The 14,589-nt window shown below is 47.2% G+C and overlaps 1 protein-coding gene across 2 annotated transcripts in view; it reads left to right on the forward strand.

Annotated features, from left to right (window-relative positions):
* The window catches only part of LOC103125606 (A-kinase anchor protein 17B-like), a 72,313-nt gene that overhangs the window by 6,633 nt on the left and 51,091 nt on the right, over positions 1-14,589 (forward strand). The window contains exons 3-4 of one of the 2 annotated variants that reach the window (XM_060183467.1): positions 2,444-2,585; positions 13,993-14,094. The gene's annotated coding sequence lies outside the window, so the exon portion shown is untranslated. Of the gene's footprint in view, positions 1-2,413; positions 2,586-13,992; positions 14,095-14,589 lie in introns of those variants that run through there. The other variant, XM_060183468.1, reaches the window with a different exon arrangement.

Below are 14,589 nucleotides of genomic sequence, written 5' to 3' on the forward strand. Positions count from 1 at the left end.
TAATAAATAAATAAAATATTAAAAAAAGAAATAGGAAAGAAAGCCTGGGGAAATAATACAGAGATTCTTTCCTGCTTGAGGTGCAGATATCCCACGTTCAATCCCCAGCACCATCATAAACTAGCGATAAACAGGGCTTTGAATAAAAAAAGGGAGTGAGGGAGTTGGGCAGTAGCGCAGCGGGTTAAGTGCCGGTGATGCAAAGCACAAGTACCCGGCATAAGGATCCCGGTTCGAGCCCCTGGCTCCCCACCTGCAGGGGAGTTGCCTCACAAGCAGTGAAGCAGATCTGCAGGTGTCTGTCTTTCTCTCCACCTCTCTGTCTTCCTCTCCTCTCTCTAATTTCTCTCTGTCCTATCCAACAACGACAATATCAACAACAATAATAACTACAGCAATAAAACAACAAGGGTAACAAAAGGGAATAAATAAATGCTTTTTTAAAAGAGAGAGAGAGAGGGAGAGGGAGAGGGGAAAGAAGGAAGGGAGGACGGATGGAAGAAAGGAATAACTGGGAGAGGCCAAAAAATTTGTAGCAAGGACATACATGCCAAAGTTAGTACCAATTGTGTGGGGTGCCCTACTGGGGTACCCACGACCATCATTCCTCTAAGTAGATTGTTCATCTTAATCACTCACTGGTGACCAAGAGATAAAACGCGGTGGGGGGGGGGGGGGATAGAGAGCACAGTGGTCATGCAAAGCTCCAGCTGGAGCTGAGCCGAGCTGCGCTCTGTGGCCCTGTGTTTCTGAATATATCCTGATTTCTGAGGGAGTTATTCACCCTTTTTTGCTAATTTATCAAGAGAATGAGGTGGAAAGGCTCGTACTACATAGCCATACTTCGTGACCACCAGGAGTGTAGTTTTCCCTGGAATCACCTGGCCTGCTCTCTGCACCACCCCCCCCCCCCCGTCAGTATAGGGCTTCCTTGCTGCTTTTCCAGCCCCTGAGGGACAACAACAGTGGAGACACACAATTATAACTTGGTGAGGCTTTAGTTCTCCTCCCTTCAGCAGTGTGTGTTGATAAAACTCAGACTGGCGGTGATGTTTCAACTGGCAGACTGCCGGACTGGTACCAGCCGTTCCTGAGTAGTTATGGACTTTCAGCCCCAGGAATCTCTCCTTAAGGTCCTCTGTCCATGAGCCGCATGTGTTTACACTCACCTGTGGCTTGGTGGGTTCCTGGAGTGATCCTAGTCTTGTTGCGTTCTCAGGTGATCCTAAGACCATCATCCCTATGCCACGTTTTCTTGAGAACCCCACAGAACTGTCAGTGTTAGCATCTAACCTTTGGTTTTGACTCCCCAGCACTCTTGGCCAAAATGATTCCAGGGTTCAGTGTGCAGAAGGAGCAGGCCAGAGCGAAGGGTACAGGGTCATGGTGAGCCCTAGATGGCTGTGATTTGGCTTACATGTGGTGGTGGTGATGATGGTGATGATGATGATGACGATGTTGATGATAACCAGGGTTATTGCTGGGGCTTTGTGCCTACACAACAAATCCACTGCTCCTGGTATGTGGGTTTTCTTCTTTTAATGAAGGATAAGAGATAGAGACAGGGGAGCTTGGTGGTAGCGCAGCGGGTTAAGCGCACATAGCGCAAAGCACAAGGACTGGTGAAAGGATCCCGGGTTCGAGCCCCCAGCTCCCCACCTGCAGGGGAGTCACTTCACAGGCCGTGAAGCAGGTCTGCAGGTGTCTATCTTTCTCTCCCCGTCTCTGTCTTCCCCTCCTCTCTCCATTTCTCTCTGTCCTATCCAGCAATGACGACATCAGTAACAACAACAATAAGAACTACAACAATAAAACAAGGGCAACAAAACAGAAAATAAATAAATATTTTTAAAAAATAGATAGAGACAGACAGAGAGAGAGAGATAGAGCGAGAGAAAGCGCTGCAGTATTGCTCTGTGGCTTGTAAAGCTTCTTCCCCTGCAGAAGGGGATTAGGGGCTTGACCCAGGTCCATGTGTATGGTAACATGTGCCTTTTACTAGGTGAACCACAATTTGGTACTGGCCTGCAGGGTGTTATAAAAAGCCGTGGAGTGTGTGCAACCCAGATTTGAGCCTGACCCTTGGTGCATTGAAGGAAACTTCAGTGCTGTGGTCTCTCAGTGGCTGCCTGCCTACCTACCTACCTACCTGTCTGTCTGTCTATCTCAGTCAGTCTGTCTGTCTGTCTGTCTGGGGAAAAAGCAGTGGAGTGAGGGGTCAGCATTGGAGAACAGGGCTGGGGTGGCAGCACAGTGCTTCTTCAAAAAGCCTTTCATGCCTGAGGCACCACAAGTCCCAGTGAGGTTCAGTCCCCAGCACCACCATAAGCCAGAACTGAGCAGCATCCTGGTATAAGTAAATCAGTTAAAAAAAATAAAGAACAGAGATCTACAAAACTCAGAATTTCTTGCTTTTCTCTCTTTCTCCCTCTGTCACGACCAGGGCTTCACCTCTTTGGTCTGAGTTTTTCCAGACAGAAAGAAAGAGAAAGAAGAGCCACTGCAGCACTGAAGCTTCCTTCAATGTAGTGGGGCCAGACTTTTGAACTGGGCTCCGTCACGTGGCAAAGCAGCGCACTAACCAGGTGAGCTATTTCACTGGCCTTTTCCCGCTTCTCCCAAATGATCCAAAGACTTGATGTGCGTGGCACTGGGTGACAACAGAACGGTGCAGTGTTGGCTCCTTTTAGCTGGGGTCTGAGTGCTGATGTCACCACCCGCCCTCTTTTCCTGGGACCTGCCTGACTGTGGGGTCCCAGACTCCAGGGAAACCAGCCCCACCTAGGAGGAGTCTCACTCGATTAGCTTCCTGACTCACGGCGTAATTCAGGGAACATTGGATCGAGGCAGAACCAACTCTGTGAAAAGAAAACAGTCTTGAGTTTTCAGTCCAGCTATTTCGTGCTATTATCCAAACAATTCATATTGATTTGCCTTTGGTCTCCATAACTATTTGGGCTGTCAGAAAAGTCATGATGCATTTTTGCATAGAAACACATCAAAGAATATGTCATGTGGGGCCAGGCGGTGGCACACCTGGTTAAGGGCTCACATTATAATGCTCAAGGACCCAGGTTCAAGCCCCTGGACCCCAACTGCAGGGAAGAAGCTTCATGAGTGGTGAAGCAGGGCTGCAGGTGTCTCTCTGTCTCTCTCCCTCTCTAGCTCCCCCCTCCCCTCTCAATCTCTCTCTTTCTCTGTCCAATAAATAGATAAATAAATAAATAAATAAATAAGTAAATAATCAACGAAAATATGTCATAACTTTTACAGAAACAAAATATAACACTAGAGGCATATGTCTTTGTGCTTGTAGACGTGGAGAGACCTCACTGAGCCTGTCACCAAAGCCCTAGTGCCATTCCTACTTCCCTATCCTCACACTCTACCACTAGTCCTCTAGTATTTTTCGGTCCAAGAGTTATTTTTGCTGCATCATTTTAATTTTTCATAGAGGAGGAGAGACACCTAGGGGGAGAGAGACAGAGACGAGAGACACAAGCAGAATTTCTCCATGGCTCATGATGTTCCCTTCCCCCTTCCCCCTCAGATGGGGCCCAAGGATTTGAACCTGGCTTCTTGTACTTAGTCAATGTGTGTGTGTCTACCAGGTGAGCCACCATTTAGTCCCACTTTTGTTGAGTTCTAAGGGGGAATAACCTTTTTAATTATTGCTGTTCATGGGCATTACTGCTCCAGGCTGACTCTCGAGAGAGAGCAAGAACGAGAGCGAGAAGGGGGAGAGAGATCACAACACTGAAACTTAGTCCAGTGTGGTGGGAGCAGGGCAGGAAGGATCTTTTTAAAATTTATGTACTCGGGGGCCAGATGGTGGTGCACCTGGTTAAGTGCACACATTACAGTGCCCAATGACGTAGGTTCAAGCTCCTGGTCTCCATCTGTAGGAGGGAAGCTTCATGAGTGGTGAAGCAGGGCTGCAGGTGTCTCTCTGTCTCTTTCTCTTCTTATCTCCCTTCCCCTCTCAATTTCTGTCTCTATCCAATAATAAATAAAGAAAAAGAAAGTCTCAATCCCCAACATCACTGTGAACCAGAGCTGATCAGTGTTCTGGTGAAAAGGAAAAAAAATTACTTATGGGGTGGCGGGGGCAGAGGCGGGGGGACGACCAAAACACCATTCAGCTCTAGCATCTGCTGTGCTGGGGAATCAAACCTGGGACTTAACACCTGTAAACCTTGCAGCCCGCTCATGATGTCAGCTGAACTGGGGACCTCGGAGCCTCAGGTGTGAAAATCAGTGGCATATTCATTGTGCTTTCTCCCTGGCCCCCTAGTTGTCTGACTTTCTCTTTCGAGACTCAGCTCTTTGAGGGTGAATCATCACCATAGCACCCAAAGTGTCTTTAAATTTTTTTTTCTGAACCGGGGTCCCTCACGTGGCAAAGCAGCGCACTAACCAGGTGTGCTATTTCACTGGCCTTTCCCTGTTTCTCCTGAATGATCCGAAGACTTGAAGCATGTGGCACTGGGTGACAGCAGAGCTGTGCAGTGTTGACTCCTTTTAGCTAGGGTCTGAGTGCTGATGTCACCAGTGTTATTGCTGGGCCTCAGTGCCAGCTGTATGAATACACTGCTCCCAGTGGCCATTTTTCCCCTTTTCCTTTCTCCCTTCCCTTCCCTTCCCTTCCCTTCCCTTCCCTTCCCTTCCCTTCCCTTCCCTTCCCTTCCCTTCCCTTCCCTTCCCTTCCCTTCCCTTCCCTTCCCTTCCCTTCCCTTCCCTTCCCTTCCCTTCCCTTCCCTTCCCTTCCCTTCCCTTCCCTTCCCTTCCCTTCCCTTCCTTCCTTTCTTTCTTTCTTTCTTTCTTTCTTTCTTTCTTTCTTTCTTGCCTCCAGGGTTATTGCTGGGGCTTGGTACCTGCACTATGAATCCACTGCTTCTGGAGGCCATTTTCCTCCCATTTTGCTGCCCTTGTTGTTACCTTTGTTGTCATTATTGTTGTTGTCATTGGATAGGACAGAGAGAAATGGAGAGAGATGGGGAGACGGGGGGGGTGGGGGAGAAAGATAGACACCTGCAGACCTGCTTCACCACTTGTGAGGCAACTCCCCTGCAGGTGGGGAGCCGGGGGCTCAAATTGGTATCTTAAAGCCATTGTGCTTTGTGCCACATACACTTAACCCGCTGTGCTATCGCCTGACCCCCTTTCTTTTCTTTATTCTCCCCCCCACCCCTTTGATAGTATAGAGAGAAATTGAGAGGGGAGGGGAGAAATAGAGAGGGAGAGAGAATACTAGACATGTGCTGACTTACCTTACTGTTCATGAAGCTTCCTCTCCAGAGGTGGGGAACAGGGGCTCGAACCTAGGTCTTTGTATATGGTAACATGAGTGCTGAACTGGGTGCACACCGCCCAGCCCCCACCCCCTAAGTGTCTTAGATGAAGTAGATGCTTGCTAGGTACTCTAGATTAGTCTCCATGCTCACTGATTAATATTATTTTTGCCACCTCTGGGACTTCACTGCTCCCAGCTAACTTTTTTTTAGATATAGATAGAGGCAGAGACAGAGATAGATAGATAGATAGATAGATAGATAGATAGATAGATGGATGGATGGATGGATGGATGGATGGATGGATGGATAGATAGATAGATAGATAGATAGATAGATAGATAGAGAAATCAAGAGCCAGCCAGCCCATAGCACTGGAGCTTCTTCCAGAATGATGTGGGCCAGCCCCAAACCTGGGTTGTACACATGGCAAAGCAGCACATTGCCCACAGATGAAGGCCAATAACCCCCAGGGCATGAAAGACATGCAAGTGTACATTATCAGTTTGCTGTCCAACTTTAGGCGATATTACTGGAAATTTCAATAACCAAGTAAAACCTCTATTGAAAAATATTTTATTTATTTAATTTTTTATTTATAAAATGGAAATATTGACAAGACTATAAGAGGGGTAAATTTCCATACATTGCCCACCACCAGAACTCCGTATCCAATCTCCTCCCCTGATACCTTCCCTATTCTTTATCCCTCTGGGAATATGGACCCAGGATCATTATGGGACGCAGAAGGTGGAAGGTCTGGCTTCTATAATTGCTTTCCTGCTGAACATGGGCACTGACAGGTCGATCCATACTCCCAGCCTGTCTCTCTCTCTTTCCTTAGTGGGCCAGGGCTCTGGGGAGGCGGGGCTCCATGACACATGGTGGGGTCCTCTGCCTAGGGAAGTCAGGTTGGCATCATGGTAGCATCTGGAACCTGGTGGCTAAAAAAGTTAAGATATAAAGAAAGCAGAACAAAAACGTTGACTAATCATGAACCTAAAGGCAAGAATCTTACAGATGAAGATTTGGGGTCTCCATTTTGCAAAAGGCTAGTAGGTCTATTTTAGGTATATTCCAGAGGGCCCATGACTTTACTAGTTTTTGCCTGCACCTGACATCTAATATGCAGGTGGACCCAGGTTATTTATTTTTAATGAGAGAGATAGTGGATAGATAGATAGGCCAGAGCACTGCTTGGCTCTGGCTTACAGTGGTGCTGGGGATTGAACCTGGGACCTCAGAGCCTCAGGCCTGAAAGGCTTTTGTAGAACCATTAGGCTGTCTTCCCAGTCTCAAGTAAGACCTCCAAAATGTGGCAAATGAGCCAACTATCTGCCATAGATAAGAGTGAGCATTAAGTTCCTACTGTATACTAGACAAGTGAACTAAGTTCAGGGAAAGTGCTCGCTGACATATTGATCCTGGAATGTTCTGAGGAGGTGACATTCACGCCATCTCTGAAGACTGAGAAGGAACTAGCTGGCTGGGAGAAAAATCTTAGGAGTGAGAGCACTTCAGTCAGAGGGTAGCTCAAAGACCACAGCCCCAGAAGCAAACGTGGGACATGTGCAGACAGTGACAAGGCTAGTCTAATGGGGATGCAGAGATGAGTAGAGAAGGAGTTTAAAAGGATAAGGTTAGGGGTTGGGTGGTGGAGCATCTGGTTGAGCGCCCATGTGACCATGCACAAAGACACCAGCCCCCACCTACAAGATGGGGGGGGGGGCTTCCTGAACAGTGAAACAGGGCCACACATTCCTACACATTCTCTCTCTCTCTCTCTCTCTCTCTCTATTTCCCTTTCCTCTCCATTTCTCTCTGCCCCTATCCAAAATAAATAAGCTTATGGTGATAAGTGCACTTAACCGGACATGTCACCACCATATTCCCACTATCGAAAATAAATAAATAAGACATTTTGAAAAAAAAATGGATAAGGTTTTGGGGGGGCAGGTGGCATACTTTGTAGAAAACACACACACACTCAGGCACAAGGACCCAAGTTTGGGCCCCTGGCCCCCACATGGGAGCACCTGTGACATGGGGGGGGAGCTTTATGAGTGGTGCTGCAGGGACTCTCTTGTTCTCTCTCTCTCGTTCTCTCTCTCTCGTTCTCTCTCTCCCTTTCTTTAACTTTTTAAAAGAAAAAAGTGGTTGCTGGGAGTGGTGGAGTCCTGCAGGCACTGAGCTCCATTGATAACCCTAATGGGTGAGAGAGAGGGAGAGAGAGAGAGAGACCCTAATGGGTGAGAGAGAGGGAGAGAGAGAGAGAGAGAGACCCTAATGGGTGAGAGAGGGAGAGAGAGAGAGAGAGATTAGGTGGCACCTGCTGAAGGTAATCAGTATGGATTTTGTTTAGTGTATGATGAAAAACCTGGAGGGTTTTGAACTGAAGCAACACTCTTTGACTTCCGGTTTTAAAAAATCCTGGGTTGGAAGACAGAATAATTGTTCTGCAAAGAGACTTTCCTGCCTGAGTCTCCAAGGTCCCAGACTCAATCCCCAGTACTACCAGAAGCAAGAGCTTAGCAGTGCTCTGCTCTGCTCTGTCTGTCTGTCTATCGGTTTATCTCTCCCTTTGTATCTTTCTCTCTCATTAAAATAAAACATTTTAAAAAATCCTTCTGGGGCTGGTGAAATAGTTCGCTTGGACAGTGCCCTGCTTTACCATGTACACAACCTAGATTTGAGCCCAGCTCCCACTGTATTGAAGGAAACTTCAGTGTCGTGGCCTGTCGGCCTCTCGGTCTCTGTATCTAGAGGAAGCATCCCTCTGGCTGTTAGGTAGCCTGGAGTCTGTGGGCTCAGGAATGGCAGAAGAAGAGAGACTGGGAGACAAGCAGTGACACTGGAGACAGGAAAGGTAGTGTCCAGCTTGCTTGCAGAAGGACTGAGGTGGAGTGGAGGCGATATCTCTGGTGTCAAGCCAGGTGTTGGGTCAGGTTGAAACTGAGAGTGGTGGCGGAGCAGGCAAAATTCTTTTGTGAGCAGGGTGGGGGGTGAGGGGGGTGCCATGGGTGGGGATAGAAGCCAGAGATGGGCTACAGGTCTGGAAAGTAGAGATTGCAGGCTTTGGGGGTGTGGCCACTGGGAGGGTCCTGCACTGGCTAGCTTCCCACTGGCTCAGTGTGTGGAGCTGAGATGTTGGGGGGAACTAACCCATGTGGGGCTGGCGAGGGACAGACAGGTGAGGCTGGTGGGAGCTCCAGCCTGTCTAAGACCGAATGCAAATGAAAATGGCTTTAGGTTGCCGTTGTGTACTGATCCAGGTCACCAAAACAGCCAGGACAGATGAGTGGCTAGGAAAGGGGGGGGTTATATAGCCACAGTTGAATACTACTCAGTCGTTACGAATGATGAGGTCATGTCCTTCACCTCATCTTGGATGGCCCATGTTAAGTGAGATAAGCCAAAAGGAGAGGGCTGACTATGGGATGATCTCGCTCATAGGCAGAACTTCACAAATAAGGACCAAAAAGGGAAACACAACGTAAAACTTTGGACTGGGTAGGGTCTATTGCACCTGAGCAAAGGACTGTGGGAAGGGAGGGCAGGGAGAGGGTTGGGTGGGGGGAGCTTTGGAGTCCTGGTGTATTATGGTGGAAACAGATCCAAGTTGGGGGTGAGAGTGTTTTGCAGATATCTGTCATGGGGAGATGAGAAATTGTCTCTGTATCAACTACTACTGTGCGATAAACTATTAATTTCCCAATAAAATTATTTCAAAAAGGGAAAGCAGCAGAGATTGCTTCTGTTTAGGAAAATGGCTAAAGCTTTCCTTCAGCCTTAGAACCTTTCTTCCTCTTACCTCACAATCATCTGTATTCCTTATTTATTTTTATTGGAGAGAGACAGAGAGAAATTGAGAGAGAAGAGGGAGATAGAAAGGGAAAGAGACAGAGAGACACCTGCAGCCTGCTTCACCACTCATGAAGCTTCCCCTGCAGGTGGGGATCAGGGAAAGTGTCCTTGCACACTGTAATGTATGCACTTAGCCAGGTGCACCACCGCCTGACCCCAGCATCTGTATTCCTGAACCAGGATCCTTAAGACCAGTTATGAACATTTTGGAGCTGTTGGATTTGGGGACCTTCGTTAATCAGGTCATCAGTTGGGCAGGGGTAGCTAGCATAATGACTATGCAAAGAGACTGTCAGGCCTGAGAGGCTCCACAGTCCCAGGTTCAAGCCCCCACACTACCAGAAGCCAGAGCTGAGCAGTGCTCTGGTAAAAATTAAAAATAATAAAGTCATCAGTTAATTTTCACTAACATATTCTCATTAAATAATCAAATTTTCATCTCAAATAAAACAAAAAAATGAAGCACTCACAGGAGGGCAGGGAATCGCATGTGCCCGTGCTACTGGTTACTCTTTCTGAGGAAAGCCAAATGGACTTTCTCTTTGACATGGGCGTCCAGTTCAAGGAGAGACTGTTTCAAATGGATATTGTGCTGTGCTGGGGGAAATAGCTCACCTGGATAGTATGCCTGCTTTGCAATGTGCACAAGCCAGGTCTGAACCTGGCCCCACTGCACTGGAGGGAACTTTGGTGTTCTGGTCTCTTTCCCTCTTTTTTTTTCTTTTAATTTTTATTTATAAAAAGGAGACACTGACAAAAACCATAGGATAAAAGAGTACAACTCCACACAATTCCCACCACCAGAACTCCACATCCCATCCCCTCCCCTGATAGCTTTCCTATTCTTTATCCCTCTGGGAGTACGGACTGGCTTCTGTAATTGCTTCCCTGCTGACAGGTCGATCCATACTCCTGGCCTGACTCTCTCTTTCCCTAGTGGGACAGGGGTCTGGGCAGGTGGGGCTCCAGGACACATTGGTGGGGTTGTCTGCCCAGGGAAGTCAGGTTGGCATCATGGTAGCATCTGGAACCTGATGGCTGAAAGAAGAGTTAACATATAAAGCCAAACAAATTGTTGACTAGTCATGAACCTAAAGGCTGGAATAGTGCAAATAAAGATTTGGGGGTCTCCGTTTTGTAGATACTTAGTAGGCCTATTTTAGAATCTTTCCCTCTTTCACTTGAAGTAGTGAAACCCTAATGATGACCAAGTAAATAAGGAACAAAAAAAAGGAAGATTTTCTGCAAAGATGTTCTTGGTGAGGCACTTTTTTCTTTTCTTTCTTTCTTTTCTTTTTTTTTTTTTTTTAACTATAAACATTTAATTTTATTTGAGCCTGGCAATCACAGAAACACAGATCTGTTCATTTGTTATATATACAGTTAGAATTTAGTTGAAATGAAAAGACATTCAGTTCCCATCCCGCAGGTGGGAACAGGACCCTGTGTACTGAGTTGGGTGATGCACCTCCTAGGCCCCTAAAAGACACCTAAGTTCTCGGGGTTCCCCTTCTCCTTAGTAGGTACCTGCTGCTCCGTGTCTGAGTTAGAGTCCTGCTCCTCATGTGATAGCAAGAGGATAGCAAGGCAGCGACTGTACCAGTGAGCTCTTTCTTTCTTTTTTTAAAATTTCTTTACTGGGGGATTAATGCTTCACAGTCGACAGTAAATACGGTAGTTTGTCCATGTATAACCTTTTCTCAGTTGTCCACATAACAATACAATCCCCACTAGGTCCTGTACTCCCCCCACCCCACCCCAGAGTCTTTCCCTTTGGTGCACTACACCAACTCCAGGTTCTACTTGTGTTTTCTCTTCTGATCTTGTTTTTCAACTTCTGCCTGAGAGTGAGATCATCCCATATTCATCCTTCTGTTTCTGACTGATTTCAACTAACGTGATTTTTTCAAGTTCCATCCACGATGGTCTGAAAACAGTGAAAATCACTCTTTTTAATTAGCTGAGTGTAGTATTCCATTGTGTATATATAGACCACAACTTAGTGAGCTCTATCTTGACACACCTTCAATTCATGATTCACCTTGCAACCTGCCAGATAAAGGATCCCAATATAGTCGAATTAACTGAAGCAAGTGAAGACATCTCCCGTCTAAGCCTGCCATCTGTAATTCCCAGTAAAACCACGTGTACCTACTTCCCCGTGAGAGCGTATCCGAACACTGTGAGGTACTTTTTTCATACTAGTCATATCTAGTTCTTTTCCTAGAAAGAGCAGTGCACTTTGAAATAATTGGTATATTTATTTATTTCAGTGAGAGAGATGCAGAGAGAGAGATAGAGATAGAGAAAGAGAGGAAGGAAGGAAGGAAGGAAGGAAGGAAGGAAGATAGGCCAGAGTGCTGCTCAGATCTGGCTTATGGTGGTGCTGGACATTGAACCTGGGATCCCAGAGCCTCAGGCAGGAAAGTCTTGTGGAACCATTATGCTCTCTCTCCTGCCCAACAGTTGGTATATTGTACCAAAGCAAAGGACCCTGGGGGAAGAGGTGGAAGAGTGTACTGAGGTCCTGGAGCACAATGGTAGAAAAAGACTTAAGTTGGGGGTGTGAGTGTATTACAGAACCCCGTTACCAGGGAGCTAAGAAATTGCACTCATGTGCCACTTGCTATACCATAAATCATCACACACAATAAAGTGACTCAGAGAAAACTAAAAGGGAAAAGAATTGGACTTGGAGATGCCTCACCTGGTAGAATGCAAACCATGCTGCATGTGAGGACTTGGGTTCGAGCCTTTAACCACCACATGGGAGCACTATGCAAAGGGGAAGTTTCAGGAGTGGCGAAGCAGTGTTGTGGTGTCTCCCATTTCTCTATCTCTCTCCCTCTTCATCCCCCTCCCTTCCCCCTCTCCTTCCCCTCCCTTATCTTTCCCTCTCTGTCTTTCACCTTCTATCTGAGGGGAAAAAACAAAAGCCCAGCAAGAGTGGTGGAATGATGCAGATATAAAGCCCTAGTGGGGAAGAAAAACGGAAGGAAGGAAGGAAGGAAGGAAGGAAGGAAGGAAGGGAGGAAAGAAGGAGCACACCCACAGGGAGGATATCTAACACATCTGTAGTAACTAAATTAAGGGTCTGGGAGGTGGCACACCCTGTGAAGCACACACATTACAGTGAGCAAGGACCTGGGTTTAAGCAACCCCGGTCCCCACCTGCATGGAAAAGCTTCTTAAGTGGTGAAACAGGGCTACAGGTCTCTCTCTCTCTCCCTCCCTACCTTCCTCCCTCCCTCTACCCTCCAGGGTTATCACTGGGGCTCAGTGTCTGCCCTATGAATCCCACTGCTTCTGTGGCCATTCTTTTCAATTTTCTGGAAAGGACAGAGAGAAATTGAGAGGGGGAGGGGAAGATAGAGAGGGAGAAAGATAGACACTTGCAGACCTGCTTCGCCGCTTGTAAAGTGACCCCCTCCCCTACAGGTGGGGAGCTAGGGGACTCGAACCAGGATCCTTAGACCAGTCCTTAGGCTTCATACTGTATGTGCACTTAACCTGGTGCCCCACTGCCCATCCCCACCCCTCCCCTCTCAATTCCTCTCTGTCTCTATCCAATAATAAACAAAGATAAAAATTAAAATATCTAAATTGAATTTCGACAGACATCTACTGTAGGCATGGAAGGTGAGAGATGCATTGGCCGCATGGTAGCGGAAATCGTCATTAAACAGGTGTGAACCCCCAGTTCAGGATAGCACTCAAGCAGCACTGTGTGAATGTTACATGTGCCCAGAACTGTAAAATGCAGTCATCTAATTTTTCCCCAACAAAGTATGTCTGGTGCTTGTTTAACCATTTTATTGGGAAAGGGGAGAGGTAATGGCTTACAGTACCATTGTTGACACATAGGGACAATCTCTCACCTCCCTGGGATAATAGATGTCTGCAAAATAAAATAAACTCTCTGGGGGCCGGGTGATAGTGCAGCGGGTTAACTGCACATGGCACAAAGCATAAGGACCCGCGTAAGGATCTCAGTTCGAGCCCCCAGCTCCCTACCTGAAGAGGGGGGGTCACTTCGCAGGCGGCGAAGCAGGTCTGCAGGTGTCTGTCTTTCTCTCCCCCTCTGTCTTTCCCTCCTCTCTCCATTTCTCTCTGTCCTATCGAATAACAACAGCAATGCTAACAAGGGCAACAAAAGGGGAAAAAAAGGGCCTCCGGGAGCAGTGGATTCGTAGTGCAGGCACCCAGCCCCAGCAATAACCCTGGAGTTAAAAAGAAAAACAAACAAACAAACAAAGAAAAATACTTTCATCTTGAACTGAGATCCTGGTCCACCATCGTGTACCAGGACTCCAATCTCCACCTAATTTTCAAAAAAAAAAATTTTTTTTCCTTATTTATTTCTTGGATCAAAACAGATAAATCAAAAGGGGAGGGGGAGATAGAGAGGAAGAGAGAAAGAGAGACATCTGCAACAGTGCTTCACCATTCAGAGAGGCTTCCCCCTGCTGGTGGGGACTGGAGGCTGAAACCTGGGTCCTTGCGCATTATATGTAACCTGCCTGCTCTACCAAGTGCACCACTGCCTGGCTTTCTAATTATTTATTTATTCTTAATTATCTTTTTATTTCTTTATTATTGGGTAGAGACAGAGAAATTGAGAGGGAAGGGGGAGGAGGAGAGGGAAAGAGACAGAGAGACACCTGCAGCCCTGCTTCACCACTCATGAAGCTTTCCCCCTGCAGGCGGGAACCAAGAGCTTGAACGTGGGGGCCTTGCACATTGTAACATGCACGTTCAACCAGGTGCACCACCACCCAGCTCCTGACCTAATTTCTTTGTACCCCCTATTGATTCTGTACCTCTATCTCTCTGGCAGCTGTTGCTGATCAGGATGCCACCACACAGCGACCTGCTATGATGTCTTTGTGAATTGTGGTGTCTCCACTGTCCCTTCTCTTGATCACCTTTCTGCCACTAGGTATGGGGGTACAGTCCAGTTGTGTGTGGGGGGGTGGTGAGGGGCTCATGGTGGAATTAAGTTCACCTTTGGGTTGTGGAAAGGTTGGGGAGTTGGGTGGTTCTCAGAACTCCTTGGCAGTTGAGCCCAGTCCAGTGTAAAGGTTGTTTCCGGCCTGTAGGTGGCGACGGGTGGGCAGAAATATTGTTGGTGCCAATAGAACTCAGAAACACACACACAATGGTGACCTCAGCGATGGACCTTTCCCACAAGTAGAGCTCTGACTCTTTTTAGTGAGCAAGGGGAAAAAGGACAAAAGCTGGCCAGCCACATTCCTATAGCCCGATGGTTTGCCCTTTTTTTTTTTAACACACACACACACACACACACTTTATATATATATAGTGTGTGTGTGTGTGTGTGTGTGTAGGGAGAGAGGGAGACAATAGCAGCACTACTTCACTGCTTGTGAAACTTCCCCCCCTGCAGATGGGGCCTGGGGGCATGAGCCCGGGT

This window comes from Erinaceus europaeus, chromosome X (genome assembly GCF_950295315.1).
Source record: "Erinaceus europaeus chromosome X, mEriEur2.1, whole genome shotgun sequence".
Taxonomy (NCBI): domain Eukaryota; kingdom Metazoa; phylum Chordata; class Mammalia; order Eulipotyphla; family Erinaceidae; genus Erinaceus; species Erinaceus europaeus.